Raw genomic sequence first — 26,351 nt, 5'->3', positions numbered from 1 at the left:
AAAATAAATTATTACTAATAAGCTGTGATGATGATGATGATGATGATGATGATGATGATGATAAAATGAAAACTGAAAAATATTTTTTCTTAAAATTTCTTTTCTACAAAAATATATTACTTTTCTAAAGACATAAATTGAAAACCACACCTACTTTCATAGGGGGAAAAAAAAAGACCAAATTAAAATGTCTGTTTAACTGATATTAAAACTAATTTTTAAATATACAGGAGTTTTCAGATCAAATAATTAAAACATTCTGATTGGCTTTTCATCATCCATGAGTGTTAACTGCATGCAGAATTAAAGAAAAAAATTTATCTATTCCCTAATCTGCAGTTTTACTTCTATGTTTGTGAACTATTTTGTTCAAATTCTTCAACAGTATTTAGATTTTATGTCATATTCAAGTTGGAGAGAAGAGGTCATAGAAGAGCAAATGCTAAGTGGAATATTTGGCAGAAGAAGTGTCAACTTGTTAATCCCTTCCAGACTAGTCATATGATCATAAAAGTCCTACCAGAAACTCATATGTCACAACATATATCTGAAAGAGACTTGGCAAGTCTGTTTTTGCTTCCTTAACCATATCTTTGCTATCTTCCTTATACTCTGCCTCCTTTGTTTAATAAATTCCCTCCTTTTTCACCCATGTAGCACATCAGAAATACTTTCCGTAACTACCTTCAGAGAAAATTTAGTAGAATGACAGAGTATAATAAATGCTTAAACCTAGCATAACTTCTCTATATCTTAATTTTTATTTGCTTCTTGTGCACAGCCCCTTAAGCTGAATTACTTCCAACATCACAGTGTGATGAATTTCACACCACCACCTATTTTTGAACCAACTCATGGAATTTTGTTGTAGGCAAACCTCAGCTGAGCTACTCTTTCTGGTAAAGGTGATTAAAATAAATTATACTTTAGTTGCCTACAACTGCAAATGGTTTCTTATAATTTTCTTAGTACACCAGTCAGCACTATCTTCTCACCATTTTCAGTTTCTTTCTAAACAGTGGCATCTCTCCAGCTGATAAAAAGACCTGGTTTAATTACCACTCTCTCCTTCAGAGCTCAGTAATGTGTATTATTAATAGTGATACCTAGTGCCAAAGATGCAAAGGTGTTATTTTTTTTAAGTGTACTTTTGTTCAAAAATATAACAACAAAACCACATCTACTTTGTCTATTTTTGGAGCAAGAATGTGAATTAAATTGGATGGCTTATCCTTTTTCTTTATAGGTACTGTTTTGGTTTCTTTTAATTTAAACACGTATAGTCTGTATGATCTTTAAAAATTTAAAAACCTTCTATTAAAAGGCTACATCCTGCAACATTAAAAAAAATTACAATGCCTCTGTGTACCCTCTGTATATGTTCTCTGCTACTTACACTAACTGAACCTTGACAAGAATTTATTTACTTGCTAGACTGACTTCACTTGTGGATTACAGCATGTGAGTCTGTATAGGTATAGGGAGACCAGTGTGAAATACATCTAATGAAGCAGTAAAGCCACAGTCTAAACCTCTGTATGTGAGTTAGTTACTCTGTTCTTCTGTTTTACTTCATGGTAAGGCAAAGCATATTTGGATGTGGTTCATCTAAAATAGGTCAGATGAATTAAGACCTATAAGAGATGTGCAAAGGAGATAATATGTTTTCTAAAATATGTATGTGATAAAGATAATAAATGGAAAGGACTTTATCAGAGGTTGTTTTGGTTTTACCTATAACTTGTCTTTTCTTTCATTAAACCAGCCAGCTGAGCAGATAAATAGATCTTCCACTTGATAAGCATGACACCATGGGTTCTTTTTCTCACCAACTGGAGTAGCACAGTACAGTTAACACACCTTAAAAACATTGGATTTTGCAAACAGGCTGAAACCTGCTGTCTGTCTATTCTGGTATCTTGGCCCTGATAATTAAGATTAGTAGATCTTTCAGACTTTTTAGAGAGGGGTATACAAATCTCTGCAGCAGATTTACCCTGAGTATAAGTATCACGAAGTAGTTTTACTTTCATTGGCAATATTTAAAGGATGGTTTCTTTTCAGAGAAGAGAGTTTTCTCTATCTTTTACTTAAAAGCTCAATTTCAGCACACTGTTGACCTCGGTTTCAGCACAGATTTTGACATGTTTTGACCCGATGCCTTTAGGGATGATAAACAGCTTGATTTACAGAGCTTGAAATAACAACACAGGACAAACGACTTCATGTACCCCCTTCTCACAGGTTTTCAAATCAAGCAGTTCAGTACGTATTGAACGTCAGTACTATTGAAAGAAAATAAATAAAGCAGAGAGCACATAAAACCACAAAGTATGCTAGTAATATTTCAGTCATTTGTATGCAAGCAACCTGTCAAAATGTCAGTGTACAGTATCTTCCAAGACCTATAATAAAGTCATAGATTTGCAATTTTCTCAGTGCAAACTTTAGTGCAGATTATTGATATGAAAGACAATGAAAATCACTTTTTAAACAGAAAAAAAACCATTCAAAATGACAAAAGAAACAATAATTATACATTAAATTTTACAGTTGTAGAATAATGTTACAAATTGTAAGAGATCTCTTTTTCTGGCTTAAGTAAGGTGGAAAACTTGTACCTCCTAAGCATGTATTTGTTCACAAATCATGCTCCATGAGACCATCCTTTTTGGCAGTGTCCCAACTAAGTGCACATATATACTTTCAACAGTGGCAATTTCTTGCTGACAAAAAGAGAAAAGCCACCTCAAGTTGCTCATTGAAGTCAAAACTAATTTTAGATTCACACTGATTATGTAAAGATGACCAGAAAACTATACTCTTCTGAATGCTTTGGGGAGAATGAAGAAATCTGAAGCTCTTAGGAGAGCATACAAGGAACAGCAGATAGACTACATAATATCATTGTCTGAGAATCACAGAGTCACAGAATGGTTGAGGCTGGAAGGGACCTCTGGAGGCCATCTTGTCCTGCTCAAGCAGGGCCACCTAGAAACAGTTGCCCAGGACCGTGTCTAGATGGGGTTTTTTAGTATCTCTAAGGATGGAGACTCCACAACTTGTTGTCCATCAGGAACCAGACAGTAACCCCCTACATTTACTGGTACCTGGGGTTATTTATGCACCATGTGGTGCATGGGTACATGTGTAGGACTTTGCACTTCCTTTTGTTGAACTTCATGAGGTTCCTGTCAGCCCTTTTTTCCAGACTGTTGAGGTCCCTCTGGACAGTAGCACGACCCTCTGGTATATCTGCCATTCCTCCCAGTTTTGTAGAATCAACAAAATTGCTGAGGGCACACTATGCCCCATCATCTGGATCATTAATAAAGATGTTGAAACAATTTTTTCAAAAGAACTTTACTGACACCTGCCAATTTAAAATACATACACTGATAAACAGACTGACCAGTCCAATATTTGTAATGATTATTTCTGTTGAAGATATATGACTGTATATGCTTTGGGACTATTTCAGCTATATTTTTCCATTAATTTTTTCATAGTACTCATGCCTCTATTCCACTTTCAGCTCAGATGTCTGCTTTTCTGCTTAAGTAATTTACTTTTGATTTCTCAGTAACACAAATGAGTTAGAGAACGTTTTATATGCAGTTATTTTTGTAAAATCATTGTAAATTTTCAGGTATAGCACATTTCCCCCAAACATTATGCTTTTGTTAATAGATTTATTTTACTGACCTTCATTTTAATTGCATACCGCCATAGCCTTTTCTAAAACTGCACGGGCAACCTTTAAAAATAATAGTGCCAATGTCAATCACCCAAAAACAACACACAAAAACCTTCTGCAAAATGATCAATTAAGGCCTAAATACAAATGCAATGCAGCTAGGCAGACTGGCTGAATTTACTGCCTCCAAAGCAAACTATACAATTAGCTTCAAATGCCAAACTTCACATGCCACTAAAGTGGCTGTACATTAAAAACAACAACAAAAAATCCTAGTGAATTCTGCATTCATGATGAATAGACTTAAGAATTTTGGTGAACAAAAGCTATTCTGCTACACTCATTTGCAAAGGATATAATTAGTTGTTCTTTCAGTTTCCTGGATAAAGATGGCACATATGAAAAATAATAGGCTGTCAATACCCAAAAGGGTTAGAAGTATAATTTTAACAAAGGAATATATTTAGGACAACAACAACAGATTTTATTTGAATATCTCTAGTGTTTTAGAAGATTTTATGCCAAGAAAGATGTACTTGAAATTCATATGATATGTGGTATTTCTGCCTTGCTTATTTTTAGCCCTCTTGTTCTAAAAATGTCTACAATAACAGTAACAAATTCTGCATCAGCTGCAGTTTTAGGGGCACAAACTTGTTACAGCAAAAATTCACCTACAAGCTAATGAATGTTAGAGACTGTTTTGTGTGCACACACCACATAAACATACACACCCCAGATACTTTAAAAGTTTACTTGTTGAAATCCGTATCAGCATAAGAGTTCTAATTCACGCCATTCTGTGTCCATGTCTGTGACAGTGTAACAACTTAGAAGAAGTAAAGTCCAAAGTGAGAATAAAGATCTATGATTTCTGCCCAGATTTTAATTACAGTTAACATTATTGTCTTGTGGATTCATATTCAAGACTCCATATTAAAAACATATGATTACAATTCCTCATTAAAAACTGTGTAATTGTGAAGGCCACCAAAAGGCAACATTTTTCTTTCAGTTATTTTTGCTTCCATGATTTGCAGCTATATTCCTCAAAGTAACTACAAACTAAGTACAAATAGATACTTTCCAGTATGGTCATGGGTGAGCAGAGATAGCCAGAAATCTGTAAAAATTGCCTTTTTTTCTAGTGGAATTTTTTATTTGGTTATAAAACCAGAAAATTTTCATAGATCTTAGAAGTAAAATTGTTTCTGACATCTGTGATAGTATTTCTGGTCAAAATAGGGGGGAAAAAAGTCCTGTTTGCCATGCAGCAAATACTAGACCCCATTTTCCAATCCTTTTTAAACTGATTTGGACTCAGGATTTAAACCTCATATTGCTCATATATGACTGTTTCTAGCTAGCTAATCAATTAATTAAGCAAGAGTTGGAAACCATATCAGCATATTTCAAGTGAATGTCCTGAACTATTTGATATTCTGGAGTTAATCTCTATATGTTGTATTTCAGAAAATATCCTGCCTTTTCTTAGTGTAGAATGGAACAACACTGGAAATTTCATGGCTCTAAAACTTCATGGATCTTGGAGTAACATATCTTACCTGCCTCTTGCAGATTGCCATTGTTGACTGTACAAAGACAAAGAAAAATTGTCAAGGCCACAACAGACTTTCCAAAAGAAGTTTAAAAGTCTTAAATGACATTTTTACGTCCACAGGGAGATGACTAGGTTGCTGACTTACCCCTGGCTTGAGGTCATGTTGTGGAGCAGAATGTGTGGAGCTACTGGAGACAGGTCATGAGAAACTGGTGGACATGGCATACAGCCATGCTGACAGAGGTTAGTAATAGCATCATGATGAAAAGCTGGATGTCATAGGTAGGTAAGGGGGAGTTAATCGAGAAATGGCTTTACAGATAGCTGGGGGTGGGGGGGGAGCAGAATTATAATAACTGGCAGTAGTGAGTTATTATCAGTATTAACAGTTACTGTCAGTAGTAACATATAAGGTCAAGATTGCCTAGATAGATATATTTTGGTATGGATGGAACAAATCTGGGAAAACGTAATTAGGGGCAGGTTGTTCATATGGGAGGTAATTTGGACAGAGAAAGGGAGGTACGAAGGCAGTGAAAAGGAGCATGAGGAAATAGGACAGGGGATAATAAAGTATGGAGATAACATAATTGGGGCTGTCTGGAGTTACCTGCTGCACAGCCTTGTGCTTGATCATTGTAGCTGAAGCAAGAAAATAAACCAAACTTATTATTCTGACCATGTGTCCTGATTTCAGCTGGGATAGAGTTAATTTTCTTTCTAGTAGCTGGTATAGTGCTGTGTTTTGGATTTAGGATGAGAATAATGTTGATAACACAGGGATGTTTTCATTACTGCTGAGCAGTGCTTGCACAGAGTCAAGGCCTTTTCTGCTTCTCACACCACCCCACCAGCAAGTAGGCTGGGAGTGCACAAGAAGTTGGGAGGGGACACAGCTGGGACAGCTGACTCCAACTGACCAAAGGGAAATTCCATACCATATGACATCATGCTCACTATATAAACTAGGGGAAAAGCTGACCAGGTGTCTGCTGCTTGGGAACTAGCTGGGCATTGGTCAGCAGGTGGTGAGCAGTTGCATTGTGCTTCACTTATTTTGTATATTCCTTTAGCATTATTATTATTATTTTCCCTTTTTTTCCGTCCTATTAAATTGTCTTTATCTCAACCCATGAGTTCTACCTTTTTTTTTTTTTTTATTCTCTCCCCCATCCCACTTTGGGGAAAATGGGCAAACGGCTCTGTGGTGTTTAGCTCCCTGCCAGGTTAAACCACAACACCATGCCACATGTGTTGAACCTGTTTCTATAACCAGGAGAAGGGGTAAGGGAAGTGGTGTGCTTTCTCTGGCTAGCAAGAGGATACCCGGCACAGAGTGATCAAGCATCCTTCATATCACTGTGTCAGTGCCCATTCCAGGCTTGATGTCATCAGCATCTTCCCAGCCACTTCCTAGCAGACATCCTGATGGATTGCTCCAAGAAGCAGAGCAATTCACTCCTCCTGCCCCATTTACAGCATCTCCTCTGCCTTCACCATGTGAGACAAAGGGAAACACACCTTTTTTTTTGGCAGTGACCCATTACCAAGTAGTGCCAGTGGGTGGTTTGCTATTTATCCTAGTGTTCTCAACTAGGATAATTGTTCAATCTCAATTTTGAAGAATCCAGAAAATGACTGTATTTCATTTTTTTGCTAGCAGCAAGGTACCTTCGGTTTCAATGCAAGAAGACTGATTCCACTTATTTCACATCTTCAGTATTTTAAAGAGACAGACAGAGTCTCACTTTTCTGCTACATACATGTACCTGGCTAGATCTCCACAGAAGCCTCTCTCCTATTCAGATATCCTTTTTATCTAGCCACTACCAATTAGCCATTTAGTGAATCATTACCAAGAAATTACTAGCCATCCAGCAGCTCTGACTGAGAACAGTAATAATATAATCCCACACAGAATAATTCACATTTAAAAAAATCAGACTATATGTCAGCTATGAAAAAGTGTAGTACACTATTTTGTGTTACTATATTAGCCTGAACCCTCTTATTCCCCAGTTGCTCTACCACAACAATTAGTTTCCCAGCCTCTCTAGTCTCTGTTGAATTATCTGAGCTTTGACCCATACACTTCATGCTGTCCATCCTACTTCCAATCCCCCTCCATACACTAGCCATATAACCTGTACGACTTCTAGACAGGCAAGAGGCTGACTGTTCTGTGGATAATCCAGGGCTATATACATACTGACTTGTTAGCTGCACAATGTCAAGCAAAATGGAGAGTAGTAACAACCTTATTTTTTCTGCTTATCAAGGGAATTTATGGGATTTATTTTCATTTAGTTAGACATTGTTTTTCACAAAAACTTGTAGGAACTTCATACTTCTGAGACTTCAGACCCTCTGCAAATTTGGTTGAAATCAGCCAGAGTCCACCTATTAAAAGGAATGGCTAGGGGATACAAAGAAAGATTACAGAGTAGTTGCCTATCTCTCTGTTTTCTTAGAGAAATACGCTAAAAACTGTTCCAAATGTTTGTCTTCTTTCATTACATTCAGCTAATGTGTCATAATTAATGATCTGCACTGACTGCGCCTATGGGCTCTCAGGTATAACTGTGAGGAGTACAGTAGAAAACTCTTCATGGAGACCAAAGGATCCATACTTCTGGCAGTATAAAGAAACTTCCAAAGAAATGATGAGAATTTTGTTAATAAGTTAAAGCACTTCCAATTCCTTAATTTCACTGTAAGAGTAGATGAAATGGTTCAAGACACAGGAAATTAAGCCTTGGAAAGAAACATCAGCAACAACAAAACATCAGAGGACATGAGGGCCCAGTTTTACCATGTTACTGGTTTGGCAGTTCGAGCTACTAGTCAACACAAAAAAAGGGGATGGGTTTCTATGCTAACTAGGGGTGCATGTGATATGTGAAGGATGGATTAGGGAAGCATGGATGCTGCTGCATGTGCCCACTTGATATTCTAGAGATTGGTACTATGATTTTTTAACTATGATCACATTTCAAACATGATCTCATTCCCCAAAGATGAGACCTGCTTTGTCACTAGTGAATAAAGCAAAAGAGAGAGTGTTACATCCTATGTATTTCTTAGTCAAGACAAGATTTCTATGGCATGGAAAACCCCTTGTCAGTTAGAATTAACAGAGAATTTAAATGTGGTAATAAGCATGATATTCTATGTTTTCAAATGGTTCTCCTTATGAAATTTGCTTTTCTGTGCTAGTCATTATAACTTTTTAGTGGTATATCTAATTTCTTGATTATGTTTTGCTATATTACCTACTTTATTTAACTTTTTCATGTAAGGATAGTTTCCTTCAAGACCTCCCAATGAGTTGTGGTTGGAACGTCACTTTCTAAAGTAGGATCCAGACATATTAAATTACATTCACTGACGTGTCAACAATAAACTGGACTTTAACAAGTGTGTAGTGTAGATTAAAAAAACACTGACCTTCATTAGAAGAGTTGATATTTGTAAACATTATATGAATATTATATTAATCAATCAATATATGATAGTACATTCATATTCATCTGAAATACGAACAGAAAATTCTGACTCTAAATAACTCTAACTTTTTTTAAAAGGAAGAAGTTTGTTTATTTATCTTTGTTTTCACATCCGGGTGAGAAGTTCTGCCCAGTCCATTTCTTTCCATTTTCTGTAGAGTGTAAGATTTTAAGTTTTACCTTAAAAGGGTAAAAAGTACCATTGTACTTTGGTGAATTAAAAGCATGGCTTGAAAGAACATAGAACATATCTACACAGTAGTACAGAGGCAGATCCAAGCAAACTGTGTTCCAACGCAACAGGATTCAAGCAAATACTGATTCAAAACTTCAGTCTCTCAGAGGTAAGGCTTAAGAACTCCCACACAAACAGGCACTAAAACATGTAAAGACCTGTTGCCCCATTAGAGTGGAGCACGAGAGGAAGACTGACTTGACCGGGTAGAAGTACCCATAGAAAAATGAAGCTGTGTTCACTTATGGCATTAATTGACTTTTGACTTCCAAAAGTATGGGGATGTTTTGATCAGCCCAATGCTTCAGAAAGCAGAGGGTGATTACTTCCCTGCTGAATATTTAATTTCCTATTTTTTAATTAGCCATATTTTGACTACATTTTCTTCAGTGATAGTAAATGCTTTGTATTTTTACTTCATTCCCTCAGTACCCCTCCTCTTATAAATGAGGCAAAATTACAGAAAACATATGAAGTTTCCAATAAACTTAAAACCCCCACAAACAAACCCCTACCCAAAAACCAAACCAAGCCAAACAAACAAACAAAAAAAACACCCAAAAACCAACCAACCAAAAAAGGCATGCACACACATACCCTGGTCTGTTGGTTTTCAGATATTATTGTTATAAAGTGGTCTAATCAGTGTAGAATGACAGACTAGGCAGCATCCAGTCAGTTGATTACATTGGAAAACAACTGCCTATAAATTCATTTAATGCAAGTAGCTAAAGGTCTTTTAACCAGCACATGTGATAACGTGACAAAGAAACAGAATACACTGTATCTGTCCCTCTTCTGACTTCTGGAAGGGCAAACTTTGGCGGAACGGATTAGTGAGAAAGAAAAGAACAGCTAGTTGATAGAAGTAGAACTAGATTGACTTTTCTCAAATATCTCAGGAATGTAGCAGCAGAAGTTGTCATGTATGAAGGTAAAGCAGGAGAAACTGCAGATGTGGCTTCAGAAAGAGTAGCAAAAATATAGTTTGCTATGTTTCATGCAAAGTGTGCACCATTACAGATCTCTGTGTGAAAAGTTATTTCTTTGTTCCCTCCTATTAATTATCCTTCCACAACAGCAAATTAGGTTAATAGGCACCAAAGTGTTATTATTTAAATATCAACACACTTACTTTCTTAATTTCTAGACAAGCCAACAATTCAATTTTATTTATTTAGAACAGCAAAGATATTACCAGTGTATGATAGGGATACATGGAATCTTTTCACCAGTTATGGTTTTCTGTAATCTTTGCATAAGAATCTTTAATTATTCCTTTATTAGTTTCAATTTTGAATGCCTGCCTTCATTCTGAAGAGCAGATAATATTACCCAATTGAAGACGGTGGCAATAATTTTCTTTTTTCTTAGGATTTTAAGGGAAAAACTGTTGACCAGTTTTCCCTAGAAGATAGGGAGGGGACAGGAGAAACACTTCCAATATATGAAATATCAGTTCCAGCTTCTGGACACTATAGGCTTTTCTTCTTAAACTGAACTATAGAAGCAGCAAATGTTTCATTCACAACATTTGGGTTTTCTTAACCTTAATCTAGATATGAATAAGATGGATAGAACACCTCTTAAACTAAAGCTGTATACAATCTCAGTATAAACAGCAATTTCATGAAAGGCGGTGAATGCCCCATCCCTGGAGACATTCAAGGTCAGGTTGGATGGGGTTCTGAGCAACCTGATCTAGTTGAAGGTGTCCCTGCTCATTGCAGGGGGGTTGGACTAGATGACCTTCAAAGGTCCCTTCTAATCCAAACTATTCTATGATTCTTCAACTTAAGGTGCATACTGCTGGCAGACCGTTTCCTGCCAACACAGTCGTCTACCTCCCCAGAAAAGAAAAAGTCAGTCTATTGCAGGAAAAATATTTAAGTTCATATTCAGTTGCATCACAAAAGAGCTGGCATCCACATACAAAGAGAAGGTATTCAGGAAGCTGAAAACCATAAAAAAAATTAGCTGTCATAAGTAACTGCATGTGTGTGTACACTTGTGGTGAGAGAGAGTATGTAGAGATAAGTTTTGAGCACTGAGCTGGGAATATGGGACAGTACAAGGAAAGTAGTAAAATTGGATAGACGCTCCCGTTCTTGTACAGTGTCTGTGCTAGCACCTATGTTTTCTGTGCTATCTTAATGCTAGCACCTGTGTTTTCTCTGCTATCTTAATGCCCTCGACAAAGGAGACTAAACTGAATTGTAAGTTTTAGACAAAAATAAAATATATTAAAGCACTATTATATTCTCAAATCTCAATCTCCTTTTTTGCCATGTCAGATGAAACAAAAGTTGCCTAGGCCTTGGCGAAGTGCTTAGTTCAATCAACAAGTTTAACATCACAAACAGAATATCATATCTGTGTTAGTCTTAACACTTACTAGTTAACATCTCTGAAATGTAGGTGGTAAGAGCCAAAATGGCCACAAAGTGTAATCATTTCCTTTAAGCCACTTCAGAGAAAAAGAGGAAAAAAAAAAAAAAAAGACATTAAAAAACCCCATAATGTTTATATCATTAATATTTTGAAATATATGTTTTACTTTGCTTTTCTGATGAATTCATGAGCCCTACTCATAACCAGCAATACGAACTGTAATTTTTACTGGGATTGTTTATGAAGCTGATAAAGAAATAATCTAAGTGTTCCATCATTTGTTTACACAGAGAAAGGTGAGGAGAAAAGGGGGGAGGGGTGTTCACATTCCAATTTTAAGTGAATTTTTACAATTATGTTTTTATTTGTCCATACATGAACAAGGATTAGAAAATAAAACTTTATAATTATCATAATAAAATTGATCACTTAGAATATTTTTTATGATTGTTTTTCTTACTTTATAACATATTGTAGTAGAAAAAAAAAATAAAACACACTTTGAAGTTCTGTTTTTCCTTTCTTCTTCACCACTATAATCAAGAACATGAAAAAATATTTTTAAAATTCCAACTGGATATATATATAAGGAAAGATTTTTGTGTGGCTAAATCATACACTGACATTATTACATGAACATTGACAGACTTCCAACAAATGACCTGAATGATCAATAAAGACACTGAAATATTGTATAACTGATAAATATTTTTTGCAGTAACTAGAGAGAGAGAGAGAGAAATCCTTTATGTTGTGTAGGGTGTACTATGAATAGAACCAAATGAATTCTCCATGAATACATTCATATTATACTGTAAAATGTAATCGTATGACAAATGTCTAGGAAAAAATGCTATGGAATCAAATCATCAACAGATACACTTTTGAAATAGTTGGGATACATTGCATATTTTACCACTAAGCAAAACTTCTATAAATAGAAAGTAAAACTCATGACTTTTTATGCATAAGATTAGATCTGTATTGATAAAAAGAAAAAGATTTTTTTCATTTAAACTTAAAAAAAAAGTCTCAGTTATGCATTCATACAATATCATGAAATATGAGTTACTGCAAAAGCAATCAGCTTAGACAGCTCATTAATCTTTTTCATACAAATATTGTGATCCTTCTATCTTTCCTCAATGATTTTTGTGTGTATGATTTAAGGATCAAAGAAATGTTAACTAGTTTCCATGACAGCTTGAGATACAATGTGTTCTGCAACATGATGAACAATTAAATTGTGATTTAATTTCCCTTATTATTTTATGGTAACGTAACATTAACAAAATAAATATGCTCTGATTGTGCTACGTAGGCGAAGCTGTTTCCTGCCTTAACACTACATTCATGCATTTGCTGAAACTAACCAGGTTTCCACTAGTCTAAATAATATGTACTGACACAGTATTCTTTCACAGAACCTAAAATTATGTCTCCACAGCCCTCATTTTGTAATGATACCCAAACTGGCTCTCATGGAGCTATCTTGTATACCAGAAGCAATGCAGCTGCAGTTCTCCTCCCAGGTTATGTTAGGAGACTGTTAAATTGGCTCCAGTATTTGAGTCATCTTGTTCAGAATTTGTTAATTTGGGTATTTCCAAATGGCCCAACTTTGCTAAATGCTCTGATGGAAATATTTCCATTACTTCTAGTAAACTTTGGACCACGGTAACCTCTAGCAATAAATTGCATACACATGATATAAGTTATATGTAAACTCATTTTTTATTTTGTTCTTAACGTACTGAGCACTGACAACATGTGTTTGTTACAGTCGAAAAGATCAAGTCCCTTGTCCGATTCTGAAGGCTGGGAAGAGGATCTATAGTTATCAGCATTTTTTGTAGAGAAGTTTCTGAGGTTTTTTTTGGGCATTCACTTTGGGACGTACTCATGTTTTGCCACTTAGAAATAATACACAGAATGTGATGAAAGAAAAAGAAACCTCTTCCCACATTGCAGCTTGTGCCCATTGCCTCCTTTCCTACCACCGAGGACCACCAAAGGGAGTCTGGCTCCATTTTCTCCATACTCTCCTATTAGGCAGTTGAGGACAGCAGTAAGGTGTCCTCTTAGCCTTCCCTTCTTAAGGCGAAACAAATTTACCCAGCCTCTCTTCGTACATCATATGCTCCAGCCCCCATTAATCACCTTGGTGGCCCTCCAAAGGACTCACTGGACTACCTATGCTCTTGCTAGTACAGAGAGAAAATAACTGGCCTTTTTCACTGCAGGGGCACACTGTTGACTCATGCGCAACTCGTCCTCCAAGACTGCTGCTTTTTTGTTTTGTTTTGTTTTATGTTTTGGGGTTTTTTTTGTTGGTTCCACACACACCCACACCCCCCGCTTCTTCTCCTAAGCTGTTTTCCAGCCAGTCAACCCACTCTCCCTTTGAGATTCTGCAGGGGTTATTCCACCCTGGGTGCAGACTTTCCTTTCTCCTTGGTTGAACTTCCAGATGCTCCTTTCAGTCCATTTCTCCAACCTGTGGAGGTCCTGCTGCATAATAGGCCTGCTGTCCAGAGTATCAGATGCTTTTCTCCAACTTGTCATCATCTGCAAATGTGCAGAGAGTATGCTCTACCTATTTTGGAAATAAAATAAGTTGAAAATTTTTTTAGTAATGCTGCCATAAAAAAAAGGTTAGCATAAAGACATAGACAACCAGTATGAAATACTGCATCCTAAATGGAAAAAAACTGTCTAAGACAATGAGACCACATGCACCACATAGATTTAACTATATGTGGTGTTACTGGATCGTCCATATTTTTTGGTATCTGCATGTATTTGTAGCTTTATCAATATACAGTTAATAAAAGCAATGTAGAACAAGTTTTCATTTGAAAACGAAAACAGTTTTCAGTACTTTATTTTCATTCTCCCCAGGAGGACATATTGAAGGTATAACTGCTGTGAAATGGGTAACTTCCTTAACTGTGAGATACAAATGATTCTTTTGTCTACTGCACCACTGATGATGTGAACTCTAGTAACTAAAACTGTTTTACAAGCTTTTCTCAGGTCAAGTGTTATAAAAACAGTCATTGAGCAATAAACACACTGGATGCTCTGTCCTATAATCTTTTTAGCTATAATTATCCTTAATTTCACCAGTTTGTTCCATAAGGAAAACTGTGAAAGTAATAAGTAGTTTTCAATATCTTGTAAAACACATCTGCTCTGTTAAGAAAGGTCAGAACATTTTCACCCAAAGGAGTATCTGTTCATTTCAGGTGTTGTTGAATTTGTATGTTAATATACAACAAAACTATAGCTTTTTACCCTCTCTTTTTCCCAGCTCACTTTCCTTGGGTAGTTTGGACTAAATAGCTAACATATGTCACAGCAAGTATTGCAGGAAACAATGACATTTAGAGCTACCCCTAGCTAGTATGAAGATGTCATATGGAGTTTTAATATGTACACGAAGTGAAGCTACTTACATATTCAGTACTTTAAACATGATTAGTCAAACTCACTATATACTGCAATGAGCATAGATAGATATATTAAAATTCTGTTTATTCATTTTTTGGCCCACTGTGATTCATTAAACAGCACCAATGAAGAATTAAACTAAGGCCTAGGTGTCAGACACATAATTTTCAAAATCACAAAAATCAAGTAATTTGTACACAGAGGGATGGATACATAAATGGATGCTAAAATTACCACAAATCTACACAAGCAAATACACTCTTTACAAAACAGAGTTTACAAGTGCACAGGGTTTAACTTTTTTGTTTGTTTTTATAGAGGGTTTCCTCACACAGCTCAAAGAAATCATATCCTTAAACATGAAGAGCTCTGCTTTTCGCACAGTTTAACATATCCCATCTGATAGATATACAACTCGTACAACACAGTTATTCTTCCAGAGTTAAATGATCTTTACTGAGGAGGGTCCAAGCAACCATTACTTGTTTAAACTGCAGAAGTCCCCAAAATCGTGAATGTCTGCCTTCCAAGGAGACACAGGTTCTGCCCCAACAAGCACACATTCCAAAACATGACTGCAACTAAGCAATTAAAAAAATGTACCAGTGGCGTACTTGATCATACTAAGTCTAACAAAAAACAAAAAACAAAACCAGAAACAAACCCAAAACAACAAAACCAAGCAAGTTCTTCCAGACTTCTTGAGCTTTTGATTCAGTTTCTAAAACAGTATTCAGTTTCTGTTGAAATATTATTTTAAAATCAGAAATCTGATTGCATGTGCTCAACAAGAGCACAAGGATAGATTATTTCTGTTATAAGTCACTCAAGATACAGTATTAATTAGTCATTAATTCAGTGTTATTTGTGTATTTAATTCCTTGAGAAGAAGCCTGTAAGAGAACGAAAATTCTATGGATACAATGAAACTAACATCACACTTTTGGTTAAAATATTATGCATGGATAATCTGAAGGAGTACTTCAAACTGCAGAGAAACCTTATTTTATAGTTATGTGTTTTATTGAGAAGTTTAATGAGTAAAGAGAGGAATAGAAATGAAAGCCTTTTGTAATACAAGTTACCCTTGTTTCACTTGCATACATCACATTCTCAGAAAACGTGAATTCTAGAGGCAGAAAGAAATGCTCAAAATCCATGAAGTATACAGTGACTAAGTAATCAAGAACAACTGTCAAAAAACAATGGAAAATTCCAATTATCCATATTCCCTTACTAAAACATCTTTTGAATCTAGTGATGCTAACATTGCTCTAGTATCATCACTTCCAATATATTCAAAAGGAATTAAACCAGAAAATTTCATAATATCAAGCCATAACTCATTACAATAAAATTAGGTGTTTAGTAAACAGCTGAGAATCATAAGATCCAGATAAAGATTTACAAAAGACAATTTTGAAGTAACTCTGGTATGGATCATCCAGCACTCTTGGCACCTCAAGCATTTTTCTGCATGGCAATTATTTGTTTAAACCATAACCAGTAAATTTAGATTACTATCTCAGTGCACCATTAGTGGCAAAAGAATGCAGAGATGATTTTTGTCATGGTTCTGCTAAGCAGTTTTCTCTGGTCTTTGGAAAAAAATAACAAGCATGGAGTTTATCAACACAGTCAATAACTGTAACTCTTTAAAAAACAAAGATCCTGACAACCATCCTCTTCCCCTGAAGTTGTAAGTGTAGCTTCTGTAAATAAGAATAATCAATGGCAATTACCAATAATTTACTCCCTAGGATTCTTGAAAAATACTATACAGAAATCTGTCATAAAAACCCCATTGACTAAAATGCCAATGAAAAACAAATTGTGGGACAATATGTACCAGTATAGATTGTAGTTAATTGCCTTCTGTTGTAACCTCTATACCCAGCAGGCCAAATTGTGGTCTCAGTCATGTCCCTGTAACGTCAGTGAAGTTAGTATGACTTACATGGGCATATCAGGAAGAAGATTTGGTCCTTGAATAGACAGAGACTCTGTGGTTTGATGCATATGAATGAGCTCTGTCTTATTATGCATTTGATATATTTTTAAACCTTCATTCTAATTAAAAAAAAAAAAAAAAATAAAGCAAAATCCCCAGAGACATACTATACCTTAGCCTTTTTTCATAACCACTGCTATGAGGGAATAGTGTATTACATTTTCCCCTCTACAAGCAGACTTACTTGAGATTCTAAATCAAACCAAATACATATGCACCCATGGAGAGCCAAAAGAATAAAACATTCCCCCCCTCTCCCCCCCACCTGATTTATCCCAGCTCTCCATGGAAAAAAGTCAAATCGGTTTGGTTTGTTGCCACTGAATATGTAAGGAGTTTTACAATTTTAAGAATGATACAGCCCTTTACCTCGTATTTACATGTCCTTGCATCATATTAGTTAGAGAATTCTTGGATTGTTAGTAACAAAAGATGAATTTTTAACGATGACATTTCACAAAGAATACACATTCTAATAACATGTACTATGCTAGTGCCAAAGATCCCCATCAGAGGAACATTTAAGGCAGCAATCTGCATATCCTAAATTGCATTTTCTGTTTGATTATCTACCTTCCTATATGAGGCATGCTTTTTCTCAGACTATTGTCATATTCTCTCAGAAACTTTTAGCTCTTGCCCAGTCTTCCTCTTCGGCTAAAGATCACGAAGACTATGCAAGTGCATCAGATGAACTAAGAAACTAATAAATAAATAAATAAAAAGCACCCTTCAATCTTTTTTTATCTTTTTCTTTCACTGTGTGTTGTGGTTTAACCCCAGCCAGCAACTAAGCACCGCACAGCTGCTCGCTCACTCCCCGCTGGTGGGATGGGGGAGAGAATTGGAAGGGTAAAAGTGAGAAAACTCTTGGGCTGAGATAAAGACAGTTTAATAGGTAAAGCAAAGGCCACACACACAAGCAAAGCAAAACACAGAATCCATTCACTCCTTCCCATCGGCAGACAGGTGTTCAGCCATCTCCAAGAAAGCAGGGCTCCGTCACACATAATGGTTACTTGGGAAGACAAAATGCCACCACTCCAAATGTCCTCCTCCTTCCTCCTTGTTCCCCCAGCTTTATATGTTCAGCATGACATCATATGGTGTGGAATATCCCTTTGGTCAGCTGGCGTCAGCTGTCCCAGCTGTGTCCCCTCCCAACTTCTCATGCACCCCCAGCCTGCTCGCTGGTGGGGTGGGGTGAGAAGCAGAAAAGACCTTGACTCTGTGTCAGCACTGCTCAGCAGTAATGAAAACATCCCTGTGTTATCAACACTGTTTCCAGTACAAATCCAAAACACAGCCCCATACTAGCTACTATGAAGAAAATTAACTCTATCCCAGCCAAAATCAGCACACTGTGACATGGTATTACTAAATACATTACATGTAAGGCATAAATGAAAAAATATTTAAGTTGTTGGAACAAATCTGGGATGCACATACAGTTTAGGAAAGGGGAATTGTTTGTACTGTCTGTGAGATCATGCCTGTAGAAATTAAAATTTAAGATATAATTACATGAAATTTGCCTATCATAATCACAGCATCAGTCTCTCTTCCCCTTGGGTCTAGCCGTCAATTTTCCCTCCAGTCTTGTGGGTGGTTTTTTGTTCCCCCACCCCACCCACCACCCCCCCCCAACAGGTAATTCTTTCCAGAATTTGTGAACAACTCATACTAACCGGATGAGTAGATGCCACAATGTACAATTAATGAAAGAGAGGAGGGTTCAACATTGCAGAAAATCTTCTGGAGACTAACAGGTGCAGAAAAGTAAATTGAAACAGATAAAAGTATTTTAAAATCCACAATGCTTTAAGTCACATACTTTGGATTTTGAGTTTGGTTCTAAAATATGAAACATCATAGGAGCTGGAAGACCATCTTCAAAAAAGTATCAATTTTTGTCATCATTATCTTTTTATTATAAATAGTCAGTTCAGAGGTAGATTCACAAGTTCTCAAGAAATACTAATTACTGATGTGAATAGTACTGCCTTCACTGTGAAAAAAACACATAGCAAGTGCTGATGGAGAGAAAAATAAAAAAAGAGAAAAGAATGTGTCTAGCAGTTTTCAATTTCTATTTGTTTTGGTAAAAAAATCCCAAATTCTGATAGATAAATATTTAGATCTTGAGAATAGGTGTTAAGGCCCTACAGTTTTAAGTCAGCTGTACAGTTTAGATGCAGTTGTCCCAGGCTCCACGTGCAGAACGAGTAAAACCAGTAAGCCAACAAACTGAGAATATTAAAGAACACCCCAACATAAGCTCATCATACTGGGCTCACATTATTTACTGTAGGATGATAACACAGAGTATGGAAAGATGCACCAGTGACCAGTTTTATTATCGTTTGAGCAATGCCAAAGTTAATGTCATTGGGGGAATGTTCAAGAACTGTGTTGGTGCAAACTCTGCCTGGAACTCCTGGGCAGCAGTGCATCTCCTATACTGCTCCGTCACTGTTCAAACAGAAGAGGCATCTGCACTGCACTTCTAATAGACAGAAAGCAAACAGGCTCGCTATAGCCAGCAATGTTTTACCTTGAAGTTTAGACAGCTTAAACTGCTAGTTGTTTCTACTACTATTAAAAAAATAATCTGAAAGGAAAAAAAAAAATCTAGAAAATATAGAAGTAGCTTCTGTTAGATAGAGTGTGGCTTAAGGAGGGAAAACAAACCCACAACACCTATTTGTTGGCAGATTACTTTGTAACAGCTTTCTGATAGAAACTAGTCATCTGACCCTGCAGAGCAGTGTGTTTTTCCCATGAAAATATCAGAAATCATACCATATTTTAATGAGTTTGGAGGTAAAACAGTGTGCATGTGTGTAGGTGTTCTAAATCACACAGTTACTGAAACAATGTAGGAAGCGACATTTGGGCTGTTGGTATTCTGTGCCTTTCTAAAACACACCCATTTAGGAAGTTGCATAAACCATAAATAACCTTATTGAAATCACGTGTGACTTGAGAAGATGGACATATTCACATTCACACCATTTCCAACAGGAAACAAACAGCACCCAGCTACCCCATCTCCTCCTGAAATCTTAACAAAATCCCTTTGTAGCCAAGTAATTTATTGCAAAAGCTGTAGTCTACACGATTTTTCAGCACAGTCTTGCTGATACACAGAAGACTGCCACACATGAATTACAAACAACCTTACACACATATTTTCTCATCTAAGCAATAACTAAAAGGTGTCTTTACACTTCCAATGATGGAAAGGCAAAGATAAATATAAAACTGGATGGCTGACAGCTGGTATTAAAAACAAGTACTATCCAGCAAAACTGGCAGAGTCATTTGACTTAAACTCTGCTTACTTCTGATTATACATGTTTTCACAAGAAGATTGGGCTCCCACCATATCTATATTTCTTTCTTCCTTTTTGCATGGTAAAGGAAGTCTTTACCTGAGTTTTTACTGACATATTTTTTCCAACACAATGAAAATAAAAATGCAAAAAGCTAAAGATATTAATTACCCTTCCAACAACAGACAAAAGAAAAAATACCCCACTGTCGTGGTTTAACCCCAGTCGGCAACTGAGCACCACACAGCTGCTCGCTCGCTCCCCCCCGCGGTGGGATGGGGGAGAGAATTGGAAGAGTAGAAGTGAGAAAACTCGTGGGTTGAGATAAAAACAGTTTAATAATTGAAATAGAATAAAATGAAATAATACTACCAACAATATTATACAAAGCAAGTGATGCACAATGCAATTGCTCACCACCCACCAACTGATGCCCAGCCAGTCCCTGAGCAGCAGCCCCCCCCAGCCAGCTTTCCCCCAGTTTATGTACTGAGCATGACGTCACATGGTATGGAATGTCCCTTGGGCCAGTTGGGGTCAGCTGTCCTGGCTGTGCCCCCTCCCAGCTTCTTGTGCACCTCCAGCCTTCTCAGTGGGTAGAGCATGGGAAGCTGAGAAGTCCTTGACTAGTGTAAGCACTACTTAGCAACAACTAAAACATTGGTGTGTTATCAACATTATTCTCCTCCTAAATCCAAAACACAGCACTGTACCAGCTACTAGGAAGGAAATTAACTCTATCCCTGCCAAAATCAAGACACCCACTCACTGTTTCTGTTGCAGGATAATGACAGTGGGAAGATATTCAAGAGGTCCATATGAGAGAGGAAGTAGAGATTGATGTTACCTCTATGTTCTCAAGTACACACTGCCAAAATTAAAGCATATGAATTGCAGTTTATCATCTAAATTGATGTTTGCAATCATATCAGACATCAACATAACCACACACAAAAAGGACATGAGTATCTCTTCCAGGATGGTTGTTCTTTTTTACAGGCTTTAAAATTCTAGTAAGGGTAAGGTCAGTTGTCAATCACTTGGAAAAAAAATACCACATACATATGATCTAGTGCTGTAACTAGATGTCTATGCCTCTGCTGAGCTTTGCTGCTGCACTTCTGATTGCACCAGCACTATCTTGCTCTGCACTCCATACTGATTCAGCAGTTACTGCTTTCAGGTTTGTTACCTTTAAGATCTTAGCCTCCCATCCTGGCAATTTAACTGAAGTTGAACTGTAGATCACAGTCCCTTTATTTATTAGCATTATTGTTATGCTATTAAAAAAACCCAAAAACAAAACAAAACAAAAAAAAACAAAAAACCCCAGCAACAAAACCACAAGCTGAGGGTTCAATTACAGAGGGCATTGCATTGCCCCAGGGGGTGGAGAAACCTACAAACTGTGAATCAGAGTTACAATATGCTTCCTATTTCTCTTCTGTAAAATCATTGATGTATCCCCCCTACACCACCCCTATACTTAATTATATACTAAGGCATGTATAATTAATTAATTATACATGCTCTGATACAGCTGTACCGGCTGTAACACTGGGAGGGGAAAAGCTGAGCCTACCACCTGTGCAGGAGGGGAAATAATAGCTCTATTGAGGTTGCCTTTGCCTTCCTTGCTGTACAGTTCTTAGCTTATTCCTTTAAAAAGGAAAAAGAAAAAGAGAAAAAGTTAGAAAGTAAGTACTTTTTCCAGTTGTTCTTTATTTTACTGGGCTTCAGATCAGACTTTTTGTTTGGAAATTATGTATAGATATAAAACTGGTTTGTCTATCAGGATATACTTTTTCTCTCAAGGGTATGTCTGACAATCTGTTAACACAGTGTATAATGGAGAGGGTAGGGGGCAGATCACAGGCCAGATTGTTAGCTGGTATAAAAGAGGTGTTAATGCCATTGACTTTAATAGGGCTACGTCAATATCCACCAGCTTAAGATTCTCTGTATCACAGCCCATAGACCACTTGCGGCTTGCAAAGCCTTTGTATTCAGTCCACAAAGGGACTTTTTAATTGTGGCTATACTTGACAGAATCATAAAAATGTACTATTATCAGTTTACCCAGTGATTCTCTAGCATTCCTAAGGATTAACGTCTCTCCTAGGAAGCACACAGAGTTGTGAGAAAACCTTCTCAGCTAAATCCAAGTTGAATTCAGAGGTGACCATTGGAAACTTTCTTTAAACAATTTATATTGTGATACCTCATTTTGAACCCATGCTGTCTCAAATTATTAGCAAGATCCCACCTTTGAGTAAATTAAGAAAATATGTCGATTTTTTAAAGAACTTTGTATATGTAATATATCACCTTATAATTGTTAGACAAAAAAGCAACACGGTTCATGTAAATTTTGTAATGCTGTTCTGAGGCTGATGTCTTATCTGTTAAGAGTTCCAGAAGGAACAAAACTTTAGGGATTCCTCCTCTGTATGTTAATTGTTAAGTAAAGTTCATTAAAGCATAGGAAATATCTAACATGGAGTTATTTCTGTGGAATGGAGATTTCCACTGTTTATTTGTGAGAGAAAGATGGCCTTGCTCCCTAGAAATTGGTAGAAAAAAAAACCCTGGATGTCTTTATGCAACTAGGATTGCAATGGTTTCTCTGAAGTGTGAATGCATGCCATGTTTTCTTACTCTTCCTAAAGCATGATATTCTCAATAATAAGGACTTAAAAGACATAGCACAGGTCTCCTAAGTTCCCAGCACAATTTAAGATGATGGTCAGTGAAATTTTAGTGCACTTACAAATACTTGGGTCTTAACATAAAAAAAAAAGAAAAAAAATTAGAAATATCTGGCTGTAAACTCCAATGTTAGCATAGAATTCTTCTTCCTCTCAAGATTATAAATCTAAATAATAAAAAAAATTAATGAATGCATATTTTTTTATAAGTAGTTGTGGTTTTTGTGACTAAAAGCCTTCAGTGCTTCAAGCTTCATCCTACACCCCCCCCCCCCCCCCAAGTAGTAAAAACTTTTTTCTTCTCCAAATAAAAGCTGTATCTGCATATGTGAAGCTTAGAGAACAGCTGGGTTGCTGAGAAAATATCAAATATTGTGCAAGTTGGCAACATCAAATCTGTTTATGTTGGAATAACTTTTCCCCAAGAGGTGGGTGCACTTTGGCAGTCAGTGAAATGATCCCCAGATATCCGTCACTCCCATTGCTGTTGAGATACTAAACTAGTAAGTACCAAATTCTGGCTCCAGAACATACACATTTCAAAAGCTGACATCAGTGGGGAACAGATAATCCTCTGAAGGCAGAATGAGTCAATAATTTTGTTGAACACTCTTAAAGTTGTACAGTTTTATTGGGTAGTATGGCAAAAAAAATAGAATGGCAAAGTTTTACTGTTATTAACAACAGTGTTATGCTAACATAATAACTTTCAAAAATAATGTAAGTTTATCACAAAACTGCTAAAGCTTCCTGCAATTTTATTTTCATCAAGCTTTTTTTTAAATATCCAGTGTTAACCAAATTGGCTCTAGAGACTAGTGTCAATTTTCCTTTCTCTTCTTTTTTTACCAGTAGGGCTCTGCTGATGGAGATATTCCTACTTTAATGGTGCTGATGTCTAATACACCAGAGAAAAGAGAATCTTTTTGTTTCTCTTTAATATATGGATATTGTAAATCATTAATATACATAGCTGTATTTCTTTCAGAAAATGTCCCCAGTGCTCAAATTCAGAGTGAAAATTTAGCAGAATAATTCTAAATTGTCTTCCTTTCTATTATTCTTTCTTTGTACGTGACAGATATTAATATCAATCAAGCCAATTTAAGATGATGGTCAGTGAAATTTTAGTGTACTTAAAAATACCTGGGTGTTAACATAAAAAAGAAAGATAGAAATATCTGGCTGTAAACTCTGTTAGTATAGAATTTCTTCAAATTTGCTGCTTAATACAAACCTTTTTTTTTTTTTTTTTTTTTTTTTGCGGATTCATGCTATGCTCTCTTCTTCTTCTACCAGCAGAAAACATTAGCTAATTCAGTATTTCAAGAAAGAAACTAAAATCAATTAAACAAAAGAAGGAAGTTACACATTAACACACATATAAGACATTGTGCAACAATTTGGAACTTTACCTTTCCAGTCTGTTTCTCTTTGATTGATTATACAGGTAAAAGAGTTATGGAGTCTGGAGTCTGGAGCAAAACGTGAACATAAAAGTTAAGCTTTTGTTTAAGTTGCTGCTCTGCTGTAACGTGCGTATATTTCATTTTTTGTGGTCAAAGACAAACAATAGAACCGATCTCAAGTTGAAAACTCAGATAAACTCACTCAGAGTTTTGAGTGGAGTCAAAGCATTCCCAACACTTACCTAAGAATAGATGCAAACAATTTACTCCACTTGTCATGTAGAAAAAAATTTTTTCAATGGAAAATGAAACGCTATCCCATTTTATCCTTCTAACAAACTAGATGAAAAAGAAAGTGGAGTTAACTATGGTAACTAATGAACTGCATACTTATACTTCTTACTTCTTTATGCAATTAAAGTACTAATAGCAACATTAAAGACTAAACAAACACAGAACAATACAAAACAACAAATTTCTCAGTGGTATTCTAAGTCAAGGTATATCTAAGGAATTCTTATGATGTGTAAGAGAGTATCTGTAAAGCAAAAAGTAGTAGTCTGTGAAAGCTGGCATGACTTTAAGGAATTTACGCCACAGAAAACATTCAAGAAAACCCACGAAACAGTTGGTGTTTGAAGCCTTTTTTCCCCTTCTGTGGTAAAAATATTCCTAACCAGGTTCATTTCATAGCTGTATCTGGCTTTTATCATATCTGAGATGATGCAATGGAAAGAAGATTCTAAGTACAAATACTGGGTTAAATTACCTATACAGCTATATTGTGCAATAGTACATGTGTACTTCTCATCTTTCCGGTCTTTTTCACAGATGAAGTTTTTAAGAGGCTTTCTAGCTCAGTTCAGAAATCCTCATCTCAGTTTTCCTCTTACAGCTCTTTGGCAATTTGTAATTTACTGGGTAGCTGGATACATGCAGAAGGACATCATTCCAGAACACACCGCATTACAACACGGCCTCCTAATTCCTGTTATCTGCACCCTTTTAACTACTCAGCTTACTTACTCTTGTATCAAAGATTTTTATTTTTTTTTTTAAGAAAGACTTCTTTTGCTCTTTTTAAATCTTCTTTGCCTCTTGAGCTAGTACCATTGCTTAAATGGAATTCTTTTGCTAAATTCTCCAATTTTTCTCCCTCATGTAAAAAGTCCCTCTGTTTTTGTGACTTGTGTTTTCTTTCAGCTAATATTCCTCAACTGCAAGTTTGCACTCTCTGAGGTAAATAACGTTTTTATTTAATGTTAACTACATGATTGAATGGAAAAGGTTTTGCCATTCATAAATGTTTTCAAGATGGCCACTAGCATGTTATAGGCTCTGCTGAACACTCTTTATAGAATTTTTTACTGCAAATAGTAAAGACATGCCTGGAAGGAAAAGAAGCAATATTCTCGTCTGATTCTATTCAAACTCTTCACATATTTAGATGCCTAAAAGATCTGATATTTATCTTTCAAGGAAGGTCACAAGGTCATATGGGAAGTTAAGATATCCAAAACCAAGTCAGAGAATTAACTAGTGGTCCAGCATTTTTTTTTTTTTTGTAGCTGAACACCTCAAAACCTTAGTTTTTCAGTCCTGCATTTATTTCTTTCCAGCCATTTTTTTTCCCCTGCTCTGTGCAATTCTCAAATAGTCATTTTCTTACACAAAGATTATTACAGGGTGACTTATGGGAATATATTGTCTCTGTAAATGATACAGTCCCCACATCCCTGGAATGGAACCAGTGCTGTGGCATCTCTTCCCAGCCCATTGTAATCCCCTGCCTATCCTTACATGGGAATTTTCAGAGGGACTTGTCAGAGCAGAAATAAGACATCCTCCATATTAATGACTCTTTTTTTACTCAAGTCTTTTAAGCAAGAATGAATGATATAACTTATTTTAAAATTTGCTCCATTTACCTCTCTGTCAACTTCTGATAAACCCAAGATTCTGGTCAATGGCAACAGAGCTTTGTAAGGGCATATACAATCAGAAGTGGGACGGCTAAACAGAAAGCACCAAAATCAAAGTTCATT

The sequence above is a fragment of the Aptenodytes patagonicus genome, chromosome 1 (genome assembly GCF_965638725.1).
Source record: "Aptenodytes patagonicus chromosome 1, bAptPat1.pri.cur, whole genome shotgun sequence".
NCBI classification, from domain to species: domain Eukaryota; kingdom Metazoa; phylum Chordata; class Aves; order Sphenisciformes; family Spheniscidae; genus Aptenodytes; species Aptenodytes patagonicus.
This window is presented reverse-complemented; position numbering follows the sequence as displayed.